Source organism: Mus musculus, chromosome 3 (genome assembly GCF_000001635.26).
Source record: "Mus musculus strain C57BL/6J chromosome 3, GRCm38.p6 C57BL/6J".
Classification (NCBI taxonomy): domain Eukaryota; kingdom Metazoa; phylum Chordata; class Mammalia; order Rodentia; family Muridae; genus Mus; species Mus musculus.
Genome location: NC_000069.6, coordinates 149,831,515 through 149,849,816, shown reverse-complemented (window position 1 = coordinate 149,849,816; position 18,302 = coordinate 149,831,515).

Below are 18,302 nucleotides of genomic sequence, written 5' to 3'. Positions count from 1 at the left end.
GAAGAACACCTCTAAAATATTCTACAGTTTTCATTGATGAAGAGAAGAGGATTAGATAAGACAAATTTTAGTAAAATGGTGGCTTTGCTGAGGAGTTAAATGACAATATCAAAACTCAAATTCAGCCTCTCGAGAGAGACAGGTTGTCTCTACAGCACAGACTGGCTTGAACTCAGGGTTTTAGCCACAGGTGACGGTGTCTGCCTCTGCTTTTCTAGTTCTGACATTAAAGGAAGGCATCCCCATGCCTGGTGTTCTGTGGTGTCCGAGACTGAGCTCAAGGCTTTGTGTATCATAGGCAAGCACTCTACTACTGAGCTACAACCCAAGCTTATTGCCATTATTCAAATGATATAAACAAGTTACACTAAGGAAAAGGTGTTTGCAAAACATAGATTACAATACAACTTGATTATTAAAACTTCTGCAAGTCAATAAAACAACACATGAAGCTAGAAACAGGTAAATGTGTGGGCACCTGTATCGGACAGAAGGGATCTGAAATGTAAGTGAATGGATAAAAAAACTACACCTTGCTAGCAACTTGCAAACTCCAGGCTCAGAGCAGGAGATGCAACTCCACAACCCTGACTGAGTCTGACTGTGGAGCACTGTCTTGATTATTGCTTGATGCGCTACCACAGGTGGTCCCATCCTCAGGCAAGTGGTCTTGGATGGTGTAAGCAACCTTGGTAAGCTTAGGCCTGAACAAGCAAGTTAGTACACAGAGTTTCTTTAATTCCTGTTTCAAGTTCCTGCTGAGCTTATGCCCTGACTTTTCTCAATTGTGGATTATGATCCGGAAATACAAACTAAGTAAACCCTCTCCTTCACTACAAGACAGAAAGAGGGACAGAAAGAGACAGAGAGACAGAGACAGAGAGACTAAATGTGTAAGACAATGCCAGACTTTACAGATCCTTATATATACTTGAAGACCATTGTGAAACACAAATCCTTCAGGGAAAGCAGTTGTGTGGCATTTTATAGAGACATGTCAGTCATATCCTGAGGCTCAGTGGGGCCACTTCTAGGGCATGTCTTAAATAGTAAAAATTAATACAGCTGAGGCCAAGCAAGACACTTCAGTGGGTAAAGGGCCCTTGCTGTTAAGCCCGACAACCTGAGTTCATTTCCAGAGTACTAGGTTGTGCTCGGGGAGAACTGACTCCCACATGTTATCCTCTGAACTTCGTGTGATTGCTATAGAACACACTGCCTCCACACACGCATATGCAAAATAAATAAATAAATAAATGTAAAAATACATCTGGTACATATTTCTCGACACCAGAAACTTGTACACAATGTTCATAACAGCATACTTCAATAGGAAAAAGTGAAAACAATCCAATTATAAAATGACAAGGATAAAAGGCTGAATAAATGTGGGATATTCACAGAGCACTGTGCTGTAGAACCATAAAATGCCCTTCAGCCATTTGCCAAAACATAAGTGACTCCTAGGGACATAATATAGTTTTCTCATTTGTGCGTTCTTTCAAGATGGAACATTGTGTATCCTCTGCGGGTACTTACTGGGTAATCGGGGCTTTCTTTGGGGGTGAGTGAATTTCACTTAAAGAGATTTGGTGATTCCACTGATCCTATCCATGTGTTTGAATGGCTCCTACCCAAGGCGTCTAGTTGTTGTTGATTAGATGTTTACATATTCATATAAATAGATGTGTGCACATGAATTTTTAAAAGGCAAGACATGTAGAATAATTGCTGCCTCTAGAGAGAGGTGGGCTATAGGAAGGTGGCTAATCACAGGGTAATTTTGATTATCTGGCCATGGTTAGAAGGAGAGTATGGAGGTTCTTGGGGACTTAATTATTATATTTTATACACACATATTTTTATGTGTCACTTTAAAAAAATAAAAGGATAAGCAGGAAAAGGAAAGCTCAGAGATAGAAAGGGGAAAGGAAAAAAGATGAAAAATTGGAATAAGGAGAGAGAAGAGAGGGGAGCTACGAGGGAATGGAGGAAGAAACTGTGGAATTGCTCCAGTTAGAATGTCAATGTGGAGGCAGGTCACTCCTCCTGTATTTCTGAGCCCAAGAGAGGTGCAAAGGGGACCATGGTATGAAAGTTCTTCCCCACCCTTTCTTTGTTCCACTCTTCTCCAGTGCCAGATGGTTCAGACTTCATGGACCTTCTAGGTTCTCAGCCTTCTGACACCCCCTGACTCTCAGTTCTAAAATCCATCCCTTTTGACCTGTATTTTTATGATGAGAGTCAGAAGATAATGACATGGAAGACTTAGTTGTTTATAGCCAAGTTATCACCTGAGTTATAAAGGACAGTGAAGTACAAGTGAAGGGTTACTCTTCAAAGCAGAATTTATTAAGTCTGAAGCATGTTCCTGTGGTTCCTGTGGGCTAGAAGCATTTGTGAGCATAGCCGCACCCACCCATCCCCCTCACCTTTCTCTAGCTTAGTGCTGGAGACGAAGTCAAAGTTGGTCAGCCTAATAGCTGCCAAAAATCTGTGCCTTTTACTGACCAGCCCTAAAGACTCCAGAGCTCAATAAATATAAACTTTCCTGTAGCTACAAACCTCAAATTATGATTTTCAATGACAGATATTTAAACACCATCTCAATCCAGCTGAGCTCATCTTGGCCTGTTTTAAAGGGGGTGGATTTTGTACTGTTCTGGAGGGTTTTGCATTCCTAACGCCTAGGAGGGGCCAGGGAGGCAGTAACCGATGGTCTTGGTGAAGAGAGAGGACAGATGCTTGCGGGAAGCTTCCCACAATGCACAAGGCAGAGGCGACTACAAAGAATTATATGCCTTAAAATATCAACAGTGCCGCAGATGAGAAAGTGTGGTTTTCTCTCTATAGCCAAGCAAAGCTGGCTTTCATCTGACCTGGGAGTCCCAAGCCAGTTCTGTCCTGTGAAGGAATGCTATGTCAGGGGCCTCATAATGCCTTACCACAGGGGTTATTAAGCCAAAGATCCAGAAATTGGCTTAAGGCACTTTATAAAACCCATGAAATTATATGCAAATTTCATTCACATGTGCAGTTTTTAAACAGAGATCTAAAGTTTAAAACTTTCTGAAAAGCTATACACACACCTCTTTTTACCATTTTTCCTGGAAAGCCTGAAAATGAATCTCAAATTTTCAACAAACTGATGAAATAGTTCAGCAAAGAGATGAAGCCTTTGCTCAGTTCTAGGTTGGACTACAGCCATGTGTCTCACTTCCAATACCTAGAAGAGAGGTGACGATGTAAATGTCATTGCTCCCATTCAGATCACCTAACTGCAGTCGGGCCATCCTGAACACTGCTTTATTCTCTTTAGATCTGCTTACTCCCCCCCCCCCCCATCACTCCCTCCCAAAATCCTTCCCCCTTCTCCTCTGAGCACTTGAGGGCCCTCCTGTCCACCCATCCTAGCACTTTAATTCTCTGTGAATGCCTGTTTCTTATATGACTTTTGGTGATCAAGTTTGGCTCCTAGATGTTTACCTGCCCTCACCTTATCCACTAATCCAGCTCTCCAGCCCTCTTATCAGCTTCATATCAGTAAATATTTATCAAATGCCACAGCTGTGGGCCACCAATTCTGCTGCCCCAAAACACACAGGAGGAAAGCTGGGCACAATACCAGGCAGCTTAACCCTGACCAAAGAGGTGGCATAAAGGTTTTCGTAATTTCTACACACTTAATAATTAATGACAATGGCTGTAATATCTGTGTTTTTAAAATAGGTGGCACCGTGTGATGCTTGTGAGCAAGAACTTAGTCAGGTTCCAGGCATCCTTTTTGGTAGTTTCCTGAAAGAATTTAACAAAAGAAGGGGCAGATAATGTTCCTGGCAGGGAGAAGTGCCCTTCCCTAGACAAAGTGAGAAAAAAAAGAAGGAAGTGGACAGAGAAGGATAAGTCGTTATTCAATTACACTGTGTGGAAACATTTAGGCTACCCCAGATGTTTTCAAGACTTCAAAGGGTCTCTTAGCATTTCCCCCAGATAGAATGTAATTTTTTTTAGAAGACCCCTTCAACTCTCCGTTATGGATAATTTTTTGATTACATGAACCAACGTCGGGGTTAAGAGGAAAACCACAAGTTAAAAAGAAAACAATTCAAAGAGGAAATAAAAACCTTCAGTGGTGACTGGAACATATGAGCCTAGTTTAAAAATGTGTTTCTGTTTCCACTAATGGGTCGTTTTCACCTGCTCCTGCAGAACCACCTGGCCTCAGCCAGGCTGCAGCGCCAGGGCAAGGGCATGGGCTCTTTCCAAAGACAGCCCCAGGATGCTGAGGTGACCAGAGGGTCAGGACAACAGAAGCTGAGCCTTTGTCGGAGAGGGTAATCCTCAAACAGGAAAATCCACTCCTGGGTCATTTGGAGAAAAGTTGAGAGCTGCTGGGCTCGGGGAATCACCAGCTGGGTTTCCATGCGAAATAGAATCACTGAAAGCCAGCCCCTGCACGGAGAGCCTGGGGTTTGCCATATGCCTGGGACACCTTTGGAGTTTGCTAATGCCCCGGGACTGACTGTGAAGCAGATCTAGAGAAAACGAACCGGGCTGCGCAGAGAATGAGAGCAGGTTGGAAGAGAGCCCGTTTTGTTTGTGTGAATTTGATCAAAGCTGGAGCTTTTCGGCAGGAGCTACTGGGCTAAAGGAGTGCCAACACTTTCAAGCCGCCCCCAGGCTTTCCGGACAACCTCAGCAATCAGTGTAGACTGCAGATGCTGTGCGGGGTTGTTCTGTCTTTTGCTTTTTCTAGATGGCCTAAAAAAAGTTGTTTGTTGTTTGTTTGTTTGTTTTGTTTTATTTTGTTTTTGTGTGTTGGTTGATCAATATGAAAAGCAGAGTATCAAGCCCCTTGAGGAATTATAACCATCGGAACACTTGGGAACTGAGAGCATGATTACAGCCCTTCCTGAAAGCAACGAGCTCTCCTATTTTCCTACTTAAAAAAAAAAAAAAAAAAAAAAAAGGGACAAAAAATAAACAGTATTGGTTGATATCTAGCTTGTTGCTTCCTTCTTTCCTTCCTTCCACATATTCAGGCAATTCAAACTCCAGTGGTCCTCTGGCTCTACAAGCTAAACCTCAGACCACCAGTCCAGAAGGGTGGAGGAACAAAAGCCACCTATTTTTATGTGCTGTGACATTTTTAACTTGTAAAGCATTGCAAATGTAGGTGGTGGTCCTCACAGCCTTGTGTATTTTTGGAGTTTCATAATCCTGCAAGTCAGAATTTTAGGGGCTGGTTTTTCTCAAGGTCCTTCTTGCCTTGGCCTTTTTCCAATAACTGTGCTGTTCCAGGCATCCTGTTGAGAGGTGTTGATCTGGGAAATGGAACACACACACACACACACACACACACACACACACACACTTTCTCTCTCTCTCTCTCTCTCTCTCTCTCTCTCTCTCTCTCTCTTATTGCCCAGTCTTCTGTCTCCTCTCCCCTTTATCTCTTCTCTCCAACCCTTTATCTCCTAGCTTTCCTGCCCTGGCTTTCCCCTTCATATAAATTACTAAATTAAATCATACAGTCTCTGAAATTATCAGATTTTTTAAGATTTTTTATTACTTTTCCCTCTTCTTTATGATGGCTGGTAGTATATTAAATCATATTTCATTCTATATATGATTGTGACTCTTGTTTTAAAAATGTGAAACTAATTAGAATTTGGAAATTTATGATGATGTAAACAAGCTTACCATAACTGGCTGGAATGTGAGAGTCTGTTGTTTCCTGTGAATTCCATGATACAGAGAGAATTTCTCTCTGAATTACTCAAAGTCATTAATAGACAAAAGAATAAGGAAAGGTATGGTTGTCAAAACCTACTGACTATAGAGGCAAGATGATCTAGAAAGTCAACAGAAAGTCAGACAAAACTGAAGTCCCATCAGCCCAGCCTTCGGGATATGGAGAACTCAATCCGTACCTACATAGTAGGTTTCAAAGTTTGGCTGTGATTCATGACACCCCACCTCAAAAGAAGAGGGCAGGGGAGAGGAGTTACGGCTTTGAGGTAAAGATCACTTGCTATGGAAGCGCAAGGATTGGAATTAGGACCCCTGTAAAAGCTGAGCATGGTTCTGGTATAGCAGAAACCTCAGCCCTGAAGTAGGAGGAGAAAGAAGAAGTCTGGCTGGGCTTCCTGGTTGTCAGCATAGCAGAGAATTAGAACTTGATGTTCACTGAGAGAGTTTGCACCAAAGGAGCAAGGTAGAATCGGACTGTGAATACAGGCACTCAGTGCACAAATAAGCTCACACACCCATACATATGTATGTATCCCATACACACACACACACACACACACACACACACACACACACACACACACTTTAATACACACAGTAGAAAGAGCACATAAACAAAGATGAGAGAGAGAGAGAGAGAGAGAGAGAGAGAGAGAGAGAGAGAATGCTAATAAAACAATTGACTTTGATGAGAAGGAGCAATGATGACATAAATACTCAGTGTTTGCTTGGATGGTCTTTTATGGCCTCCTAGGAATTTCTGTCGACAGGCATAGCTAGTTGCTAAATTTTTTTTCTAATTTTATGTTAATGTCAATCTCAGTTTTCTACCACTACCCTATATGGGGGCCATCTGAGCCTTCTATAGCAAAACAAGATATAACTAATAATACTCTGTCTCTCCCAAATTATTCCTTTTAGATTTGATATATTTCAGTTTCCCACTCTCTCATCCATGATGCCTTAGAACTCTCTGCTGCTGGGGTAACTTGGTCAGGATGTAATTAGCAACAGGACAAATTAGGCCAGGCATCTCCACTGTGTGTATGTTTATGGGTCCTTCAAGTTGTGTTTAGTGAATGATATTCAGAAAAAAACTAGTCGATTTATCCAAGTCATCTGCTTTCTTCATTGGTATTTTTATATCTTTCCCCTGATATTCACAAATAATACCTACGTTCTCCCTGTTCTTTTGTGAGTTTCTTTGACCTCTCTCACACACCTTCATTCACCAAACCCAGGAGTGAGTTCTCCAAAGACATTCTGGTTACGCTGAGACCCAGAGTGCAGATGGAACGTATCTCAGAATTTGTTTTCAAAGACCCCAACTGCATGATTTCACCTTACCTTGCTGACTCTGGGCTGCTCTCTCTTCAGCTCTCTCAGTCACTGCCTGGTCTTTTGGACTCCTTTGAATTTTTCATTCCTCACCCCCCTACCACTTATTTCTCTCCTCTCTCCAGGTCAAAGCCATTGAGGTCTGTCTTGTTTCCATCTTCAGCACCCTGAACCCTCTCCTGCCGCTGGGTTTAGAATGCCAGAGAGCATTAGATTAAAAATGATGATTTTTCTGGGTGAAAACTCAGCAAACAAAAGACCCCATAGTTAAGCACAAGTCACAAGTCTTAGAAAGCAATGGGAGGTTATAAATAAGCAGGTTTTTTTTTTTCTGTCACATATTCAGATTCCAAATAAGAGATTTCTTCCATGCTTTGCAGCTGGACCGTTTTCCATTTTGACAGCTTTGTTAGCAGTTGGTGGTGTAAACCAGAGTTAACTAGAACCACATTTCTTCTGACTCTTTCCAAAGAATGGATTTTTAACACCTCTCATAGACTGGCTGTCCAGGAAGTCACCAGTCTGGTGAGTATTGGTGTCAGCAATGACAGCATAAAATAATTATAGGATGTAATCTCATCCGTGGAGAAACCAATGGGATTTTGTATTCTGCAATTGACCTTGATATTCCAATAACTAAATAATCGTTGGATCAGTTTTATCGCTTCTGAGCTTCACTCATTTTTTTAATGCCATTACATTACATCTGAAACTATATTTTTAATTAAAAAAATCAAACATGATTATTCACATGCTGATGCTGTTTTCCTAAACATGCCTAGGCCCTAGAGATTACATGTAATCTCAATAATGAAACATTACATGTACTAGTTCCTCCCTTGGTTCCAGTCGTCAAAGCTATAACAAAGCAGTTTCACTGGTGTTATAGAAGAGACGGTCTTTCTTTTGATGTTTTCCAGAATAGAACAAATCCATAAGCTGCAAAAGCTCAGAGCACTGTCTGATGGTGTATTTCCGTCTACCAACAGAAACCCTGGCTATTTAAAAGCATTGCAAATGGTATCAGTAGATATAAGTCGATGGAAAATTGTCACTTTTTTATTTGAAAAATCTGAAAACTGAAATCATTTTGTCTAACACATTTTTAGAGATGTATATACTGAATTTAAATTCTGAAGTGAGAAGTCTTTCAAGAAGCGAATGAAATAAAATGATAATAAACAAAACAATGGTTATGTGCCAACAACAACTCCCACTCTGCTTCAAATACTTTCAGAGAAAGTCAACTATAAACATGGCAACCTTGAAAATAATATCAGCAAGTCTATGTGAGTTATCATTTGAGTGTCCTGACACTGAAGAAATGTGTGATACGATACCAGACATAGGGTCTTTTAAAGGAAGTTCATGTCAAAAAAAGCAGATAAATTTTTTAAAAGCTTCCTCAGCATTATCAATGAGACATGAAATTTTTTGAAATTAAAGAGGTCAGGAAACAGTATTGAAGTTAGCTCACGAACCCAGGTCCTGTTAGTTAAAGATTGGGAGTTTATGGGCAGCACAAGGTGGTTAGAGTTTGAAATTAAATGTTCCCTTAGAGATTCCTGTGTTGAGAACTTGATCCTAATGCCAGCAACTGGGCTTCAGATGGGGTCACAAGAGAGCTTGCCTTATCAAGGGACAATCCAATGGTGCATAGTGTGGTAGGTCATTAAAAAGCAGTGGAGGCTTAGAAGATGGACCCTGGTAGAACATCCCTAGTGAATCTTTAGGGATGACCCCTGGGGTTGTATCCTTGTCTATGGGTATTCTGTCCTATCTGAGGAAAAGCTCTCCCTTTTCCTCCTCTTTATCCTCACCTGCCTCTTCTTTCTTTCCTGCTCATCGTGAGGGGAGCAACTTTTCTCTACTCTGTACTCTGAGCCATGAAGCTTTGCCTCACTAAAATACAATTGCCCCACTGAGTGTGGACTGCAATCCCTACACCTATGACCCAAATCTTACTTTTTGTTTCTCTTAGGTATTTGTTGCAGTGATCTGAAGCCACATGGCACAATAATTAAGAGATATCATGATTTCTCTTAATTTGATATGGTAAGATGGCTTTAGAAGAGAGACATTGCTTAATTTAGGAATACTTTTAAACTTTATTTCTTTCTCCTCTCTCTCTCTCTCTCTCTCTCTCTCTCTCTCTCTCTCTCTCTCTCTCTCTCTTTCTCTGTGTGTATGTGTGTGTGTGTGTAAATATATATGAATCTATGTAGACCTGTATGCATATACCAGTAGACCAAAAAATATCAGAGTATCTTTTCTATCACTTTCCACCTCTTCCTTGCAGGAAGGGGCTCTGCTTGAACCTCAGGCTCACCTTTTTTGCAGCTCATCTGGAAGTCAGGTAGCTCAAGGGAAACTCCTGTCTCTTCTGTGCTGGCACCTGGCAATATAAACCCATTGTTAGAGCTGGAGTTACAAGCATGCATGGGATACCAAGCTTGTTATGTGGGTTCTAGGATTCAAACTCCTGACCTCAAGATTGCCTAGTGAATACTGTTATCTGCTGAGCCATTTCTGCAGTTTTACTCTATGTATTTCATAATGAAAGCACTAAATGGTTTTTAAAATTAAAAAAAAGATATTAAGTACCACTTTTAGGATTCTGTAAGACAAATATCAAATTACTTCTATTTTGCTTGACACTGGTGATCAATATTGTCTATTACCTGTCTACCCATTGCAATATGTCATCATTCAACTAACATCATCCTCACTAAATTTAATGTAGGTACTGTAAAATATGTTAAATGCTTTGAATATTAGACCTTTTTTTTTTTTTTTTTTTGGTTTTATAAACTAGTTTTCTTGCCCCAAATGTTAAAGATACACTAGTTTCTACTGGTTACTATATTACTTTACTTATTCTTATAAACTATAATTATCAATTCAGTGTGAAAATCTGTGAAACCTCAATAGAAACTAAAATAGTAAAGCATATTCCCAGCCTTAGATTCACCAAAGCTCAGACCATGGATGATGACTGATCACAGCTGACACCGGGGAGAACGGAATTGGCTCTTAGTAAGGCTTTTATATTGGCAATTAAAAGTTGAATCTGTACATGATTTGTCCCCAACAAAATGATGTCTGGATATTAGTCAGAATGCTAAGACATACACCATGGGTCTCATGTGGAAGATGGCTCCTTGCAGAGTCATTGGGAAAAGTTGTAAGCCATATGCTTCCATGATATGAAATGGCATTAAATAATTCACAGGGATGAGAGACTAAAGAGCTCATTAACAGCGAAGTATGAGCAGTGCTACCCAACAGGATCTTCTTGAGAGCACCGCCACCATATTGTATAGTCTTCAGAGTTGAAAAACCGAAGAGAAATACTGCACTTTCAGTTTGACCCTCATGCAAACTCCCCTGGGAGCTCGGAAATCACAACAGGGGTCACTGCTATCGCTGTTCAGTGTTCAAAGAGTGAAGGTTGACAGCCCTACTCTGTTTTAGCGTGCTCGCCCTTCTCCAAGGTTAAGGCACCCTAGATTCCCAGTAATATGCAAGTGACTCTTCAATAAGGAAGATTACATGATCTTGTAAAAGCTGAACAAATTCAGGAAAGGAGTAAATGAGGCAAGATTCCACACAAGGAGCATCCACTGTCCAGATCTTCTAGAAAATCTCCAGATAATGGCTGCCTTGCGTTTTGGAGAGTATTTCCTGTGATCCTCCTTCATATCTGAATTTCTTTTTCTATCGTTTTACAGTCAGCTTTCTATAACACAGTGTCTTAGGGTTTCTGTTGATGTGAAGAGACACCATGACCAGGGCAACTCTTAACAAAGGAAAGCATTTAATTGGAGCTGGCTTACAGTTCAGAGATTTAGCTCAGTATTGTCCTAGTGGAAAGCTCACAGGCAGGCATGGTGCCAGAGAGATATCTGAGCGTTGTATATCTGGATCCACTGTCTGTGGGCCTACCTTGTGAATCTGAGATCTCAAAGCCAGACCACCCATTGATATACTTCCTCCAACCAGGCCAGTCTGCAACAAGGTTAATCCCCTCCCAATAGTGCAAGTCCCTGTGAGTTTATGGGGCCGTTTTCATTCAAACTACCACACACAGAGATGCCAAAACATTTGTCAGTAGAAATTACATAGCCAAGTGACATAAGATGTTAATTCAGCTTGCTCATTATTGACTTATATTATTCTCTAAATGAATATTGGATGAAAACAACTTTTGAGGCAACATTTTCACATGAATCCTCATCAAAACATAGACTTTAAACCAAGAAGTAAACTGACAGATTCCTGGTTAAATCTAGATTTCCTGCTTCATGTCCCTATCTAGTTATTGGTGGTTTGCCTCAAGTTGGGGTTTGTTTGTTTGTTTGTTTTACTGTTTTGTTTTGGGTTTTTGCTGTTGTTCTTTTGTTTGTTGAGACAAGACTTTGTCTATAGCCCATGTTGGTTTGGGAACTCTCTAAGTACTTAGGCTGCATCAGAATTTCAGCAACACTTCTGCCCCTGCACTGTAAATGCTAAGATTCTGGGCATGAGTTGCTGCACTCAGAGAATGTCTGTGTTTGTATTGATAGTTGGACAATAGTGCAACTCTGGGCCCTGTGCCTAAAAGGTGTGATTATCTGGGTTGTTTCTATTAGAGAAACACATGCTCTTGTGTTTGTCACAAATCCCACATGTCCCTACTGGTTTTAGACAATCCCACTCAAATGTGTTGCCACCAATCACTCACCACTCCCCATCCCCTACTTCCCATCTAGACAAAGGGGGAAACAGAGTGTCAGGCATTGTGACTGAAGAGGCAAAACTAGAGAGAAGAGGTTTCCAGGCACCTGGGTGGGGGTAGGTGGGTGAACGATGGCCATGAATGATGTTGCTTTCCTTCTTATAATCACCTCTGTTTACAAGATGGAAAACTCCTTCTTGGCTACAGAAATCACTTGAATATGTTGTCCCTCATTCCTTTCAAAAGTAATAGCCTATTTCTGTTTGAAATAAAATATGTACTGTACTGTCCAATATAAGGATCGTTCTTTCAGTAAAACGAAACAACAAAGCAGAAATGCTATCTCAAATTTATAGAGCAACACGTGTGCCCTAGCAGGACAACCCTGGTCCCCTATGGTTCTCTATACAGTTTTGCCAAAGACTTTTTTTCAGTTTCCTGTAACCATCCATTAGTGGTCAGTCCATTATTTTGTAATTTTCCCCCTAAGTATCTTGTCCCTTCTATCAGGTCATTTTAACAAATTTTATTTCTATTTCTAAAGAAATTAGGTTTTTTCTTTCTATAAAAATAACAATAGTATCTAAAACCTCTTTTCTGGCGTGGGTGGTATAGAAAACACTCTATGAATTTTTGATATGTGAATAATTCCCCAAGTCTAAGATGCAAAGAATTTGCATGTCTTTTCACAAGCTTGTTCTTTGAAAAAAAAATTAATGGACCTCTGAAACAATGGCCGTGGACTCTAGGGGATTTGTCTTCTAGCTGATGTGGTCTTTGACAATGTGGAGAGTCCCGGAATGCCTTGGGGAAATAATACTTTCTAAACACTCTCTCTTTAATATCTGTTTCAAGGGAAAGAGGGACATTGCTGATGCTGAGTGCAGGAGATTTTTATTTCCATAATTTAGTTTGAGTGTCTCAGAGCACAGTTAGTTTGATTTGTCTTCGTGCATTTCGTACCACAGGTGTTTCCCATTAAGACAAGCACGCTGACTTGAACGGAATCCTGCCGAGCAGTGGGCACAGGATGCCTTCTGTGAACTGCCAATAATTATTTGTCCTGGCTTTGTTTCTGGAGATTCTACTTAAATTGGTTCAAAAGCTGATAATCTGTTTCATCCCTAAAGATTAACCCCTTAAAAAAAATGAGTGTGCTTTCCCATAATTGGACTGAATGAAAGAGCTCTCTTAATATCGTTGTTAAATTAGAGAATGATTTTTAAAGTGTTATAAAAGGAGGCTTCGGAAGAGCACTCAGTGTGCAGCACTGCTAATAAAATAGCTTCAGTGACTCCCTCTTTCTCTTCAGCAGACGATGAATGGTCTGAGGAATAAATCTAAACTGGCTGCTACAGAAATGCTCGTGTGACAGACATGCTGAGTGCTCTGTCTGCTCATACTTATGTACTTGAATCTAACCATTTACAAACTTATTCCAATCTGCAGGTCTCAAAAGCAAGATACATCCTTAAAAGCTGGTTCCCTGTGGTCCTATGATTCCAAAGTGGCATAGCCCCTTCTGAGAGAACGAGCAGGTATCTCAATGTCCATCCTGGGTGTGTGGATATGTCTTAAAAACCTACAAAGAAAATGCATTTCTTTTCATTACTGTCACATTGCTTGCCTGACTCCACAGTCGGCTTAGACTCTACCTCCTTTGGATGTAAAGAGATCAGAGCTCAAGTAGCCTATTTTGACTTATAGCATTGGGGTTGATCACAATTAAACAATTTTGATAAGAAATAATTAAGTGATTGGCTTTATTATATCTCCTTCACATTATTTTATATGTATTTGCTTTGTGTGTAGATGTTTGTGTAGACATGTCTGTTCATGTACATGCAGGTTCACATGTGTGTGGGGGGTGCACATATATATGCTTGTATAGGCCAGGAAATAACCTAGAGTGTTATCCTCAGAAAGGTGGTCTGCCATTTTAAGACATTGTCTCTCCCTGGTGTGAAGCTCATCACAGTTTAGACTTCCTAGAGAGCAAGCCTCAGAGAACCTCCTCTCTCTCCATTCCTAGGGCTAGGATTACAGGCACATGGCCTCCCATACAGCATTTTTAGCTTCTAGCCAGAACTTCTTGTTTTAATGACAGATCCTTCACAGATTGAGCAATCTCCAAGTCCTATTATATTTTCACTTATATTTCATTAAATATAAATATTTATATAAGTATAAATATGTATTGTTGTGCATCACCTACAAAAGACTTAATAACTGTTTAGCTTGAATATCTATGTTTAAGTCCAAGGGGAAAAAATTGTTATAGAAACAAAACAGTGAAAATTAATTTGTATTTCCAATTAAACAGAAGACATTCTATATTTAATTCTGCTGTTATCATTCATTTTTAAATATGTAATCAACATTCATGCCAAAAAGGCTCGTGAGCACCCAAACACAAAGAAAAGAAATACTTAATGACTTTAAGTGACTTAATGTTATAGATATGGAAAACTCTCAAGGAGTTTGGATTGACAAAGTCACAAAACTGCTTCAAAGAACATTTGAATAATTGTCGAAAATAGAAACAATATTGAAAATCAGTGGAGAAAAATAGGTTCAGGTCTTAAGTAAGGAGAAAAAAAAATGCTTTTGAAACTATCCATAATGTTGTTTATTTTACATTTTGTTCAGTCGCAAATGATGTGATGCCAGTACTGAGCAAGAGGTTTTTGGATGGTGAGAATATAAAAAGGTCATTAATAAGAATTAATTACAAAATTTCACAAGTCAAACGAAATTTAAAACATTCCCTTTTGGATTATGATTACTGTTATATCATCCAATAGATTCTTGAGAAGATTTATGGTTTAAAACTTTGTTCTTTCTTGTATAATCCCTCATGCTGTCACCTCTGTGAGGCTGCATGACAATCGCCGTCAGTGACTGCATCATCAGATCATCAGTGACATCATGCCAACAGTGACATCATACCTTCATACCATCGAACTCAACTGCCTTCTCTTTCTTTTTCTCTTCTTTTTCCATTGGTTATTTTCTTTGTTTACATTTCAAATGTTATATCCCTTTCCGGTTTACTCTCTCAAACCCCTATCCCATCCTCCCTCTCTGCCTGCTTCTATGTGTGCTCCCTGACCCACCCATCTACTCCTGCCTTACCGCCCTAGCATTCCAAGGGCCTCCCCTCCCATTGATGTATGACAAAGCCATCCTCTGCTGTATATGCAGCTGGAGTCATGGGTCCCTCCATGTGTACTATTTGGTTGGTGGTTTAATCCCTGGAAGCTTTGGGGCGTCTGGCTGGTTGATATTGCTGGCCTTCCTATGGAGTTGCAAACCCTTTCAGCTCCTTCAGCCCTTTCCCTAACTCCTCCATTGGGGTCGCCATACACAGTCTGATGGTTGGCGGCGAGCATCCGCCTCTGTGTAGGTCATGCTCTGGCAGAGCCTCTCCGGAGACAGCTATATCCGGCTCCCGTCTTCTTTCACTTTATCTTTCATTATAATAAAATACTAGCATTGTTCTGGGCTTTATTTGAAGTGTCGATATCTGTGCCTGCAGTGGCTTGCTCCATATGGAAAGGAACACCTATCATCATTCACAATGAAGCTTCCTATAGTTCACTCAGGATCGAAGGATCAGTCTTCAGTTACTCACATAGGCACAGCCCAGGAGGTTAGGCATTTGGTCTGCATGAGAAAAGCATGGACCGCCGGATTTCTTAGGCCAATGGACAGAAACCTTAGAGAGTCCTGATGTGCACTGGTGTGCATGGCAGGTCGATCCACCTTCAGCATAGCCAGCAGGAACTGTCTCTCCTTGGATTGCCTTTCCGCTTTCTATGTCTCCTGTCCTGTTCTTCCAAACAAACTGGTCAAATATCTTTTTACTTTGTCAGTTAATTGTATTTTGCCACTGGCTCTTCTCTTTTAACATAAAAACATCATAAGAGTCCTTTGCATAAAAACACTGCAAAATAAAAAAATCATACATTTTGGTTCTGGTGGCATATATGCACTTCATTAATGTCCCTCTCTTTCCCCATTACTGGATTGTAAAATAACACACATATGTGTTCCTTTCCCTTTGCCCTCTACATGCCCAGCCAACAATAAACTGAATCAAAAACATATTTGAGGAAAATCATGATGGACATTAAAGTCAAATAGATGTCTTTATCACATTTTATTTTCTACTGTTTAGACAATATTGAGTAGTATTTTTAAACCCCTTATTTAGGGTTATCTGAGGTATTACGTGGTTGTTTTAGATGCTTTCAGTGTCTCCCACAGCTCCCTCCCTTGTCAGTCCTCCATTTCTATCTACATGTGTCGTATTATTACCCTTAATTTTATTTGTTATGGAGAGGCCATTGCATTCACATGTATAGTTTACGAAAATATCTAAGAGATATTTTATGATGTTTTATGACTTAAATTTATCATTAGTTTTATGCTTTGTCTGTCTACTTCTGACCAATAGGCAAATAGTTTTAACTTGTTCAAATTCTATTCATGATCCCCTCCCCCCGTTCAGAAAACCTCTGTATATCAATTTTTTCCACCTCAATCGTTTGCCTAGTATCAACTAAGTCAATTCCTTCAAAAACATCAGGACGTTTGCTAATGCTTTGCTTTGTGTCTCATCCCCAAACTAGTGAAACGCACAGATTTATCTTCTGGATAGTTTCCAATCTCTTCATTTACGTGACCTTCACATTGTCTGTTTTGTACAACTCCAGAACCACATTCTATGGGAGAAAATTACTTATATCTCTTATATGCTTCAGTCTGCAAATTTTCACAAGCAAAATATTTTTGTAACAGGATTATTCTATTCTTTGCATATGTACATATATGTTTATGCACACATACATATATGGCATTGTTTCATCCAAGTATAATTAAATTATATATGTTATATTAGGCATAATAAAATATAGTCTCAAGAATAAAGAAACTGTGAGGCAAGGATATAGAAGATAGGAGATGATCAAGCTTCTGACAAGAATAGGCACTGTGAGATTCATATTTAACATACATAGCATAATTATCTTCAAGAAAGTAAAGTCACATTTTTGGTGAAGCATTCTGGTGGACAAGAAGCACTCTTATGTGAAAGTTCCAGCAAAGTATTGATTAACGCTCCTATCCTTACCTGGGACCTATAGGATGAGCTTCCATTACTAGAAGACTCTAGTACTGATAAGCAAATCGATATATGTTCTTAACTGACCTAGTGCATTCCATTTTAGGAATGCTCTTTTGAGTGGTGTGCAAAAAATAAGTAATAATAATGTATGTTGTCTCCTTCCATTGTTATGACAATTACAAGACAAATTCCAAATTCTCAGCATGGCCTCCAAGACCTTCTCATGTCTTTTAAATTGAAAAGTAAAATCATCTTATACATATTTTCAATTTTAAGTCAACAAAAAAGAAAGTATTATGGGAGTATTTATTAAACCTTTCCCTTTTGAATTGTTCATATTTCAACAGTCAATGAAAGAAGAATTTGAGTCAGAGACTCATGTAGCCCAGGCTGGACTCGAACTTGCCATGTAATTAAAGATACCCTGGATCATGTAACCTTCCTGCCTGCACCTCCCAAGCTCTGGGATTACAGGCATGTGCTGTCATGCAGGTTTGGTTTATGAGACACTGGAACTAAAGTCAGGCCTTCTTGTGTGCCTGACAAGGATTAAGCAGTTGAGCCGCCTCTCTAGCCTCACCTATCTTTATGCTCAAGCATGTTTATTTGTTTGCGTTTTTGTTGTTTGCTTTTTTTAAATTATCAGACGAAACACACAAACTACCTCTTGGGATTAACTGTAAAACATGTCTGCTTCTTCATTTTTATTTATTAACATCTCATAGCTTATTAACAGTTTTACTGATAGCTCATTGGTTCATTGAATTTTGTAACTTGTATTCTATAAATATCAGTTAGTAGTAGATACATCACTTTATTACCATGCAGTTTCTGACAAGTCCTCTAGGTCTTAAGTTTATATTTGTAAAACAGAAATGACAGTACACAGTATGTTATGGAGGTTACTATGGGATGGCACATTTCAAAGGAGTTGGGCCGTTTATCCTTTTGTAAAAATCTCACTAAGTTTCACCTCACTTATGATACTATATGTGAAATTTATGCCAGGTTAATGAAAATGTTTATGAACACAACTTAAATTTTTATTAATAATTTACTGCAATTAGTAAATTTATGAGTGATTTAGAGAATTAAATGAAGATATAGACATAGCATGCCAGAATTTCAGTGGAGTCTTTCACAGGCTGTTTATAGCCATAAACGTTCTTCTAGCTAGGCTGCTTGTCTGGCCTCTGTGGAAGATGTATCTAGCCTCATAAGACTTGATGTGCCAGGATGTGAGATACCCCAGGGTGCCCCTACCTACCTACTCAGAGGAGAAGGGGAGTTGTGGGAGGAGTGGCCAGGAGGAGGGCAGTTGTTGTGGATAGCTCTGGGGCTAATTATATTTGCTGTTAATTCTGT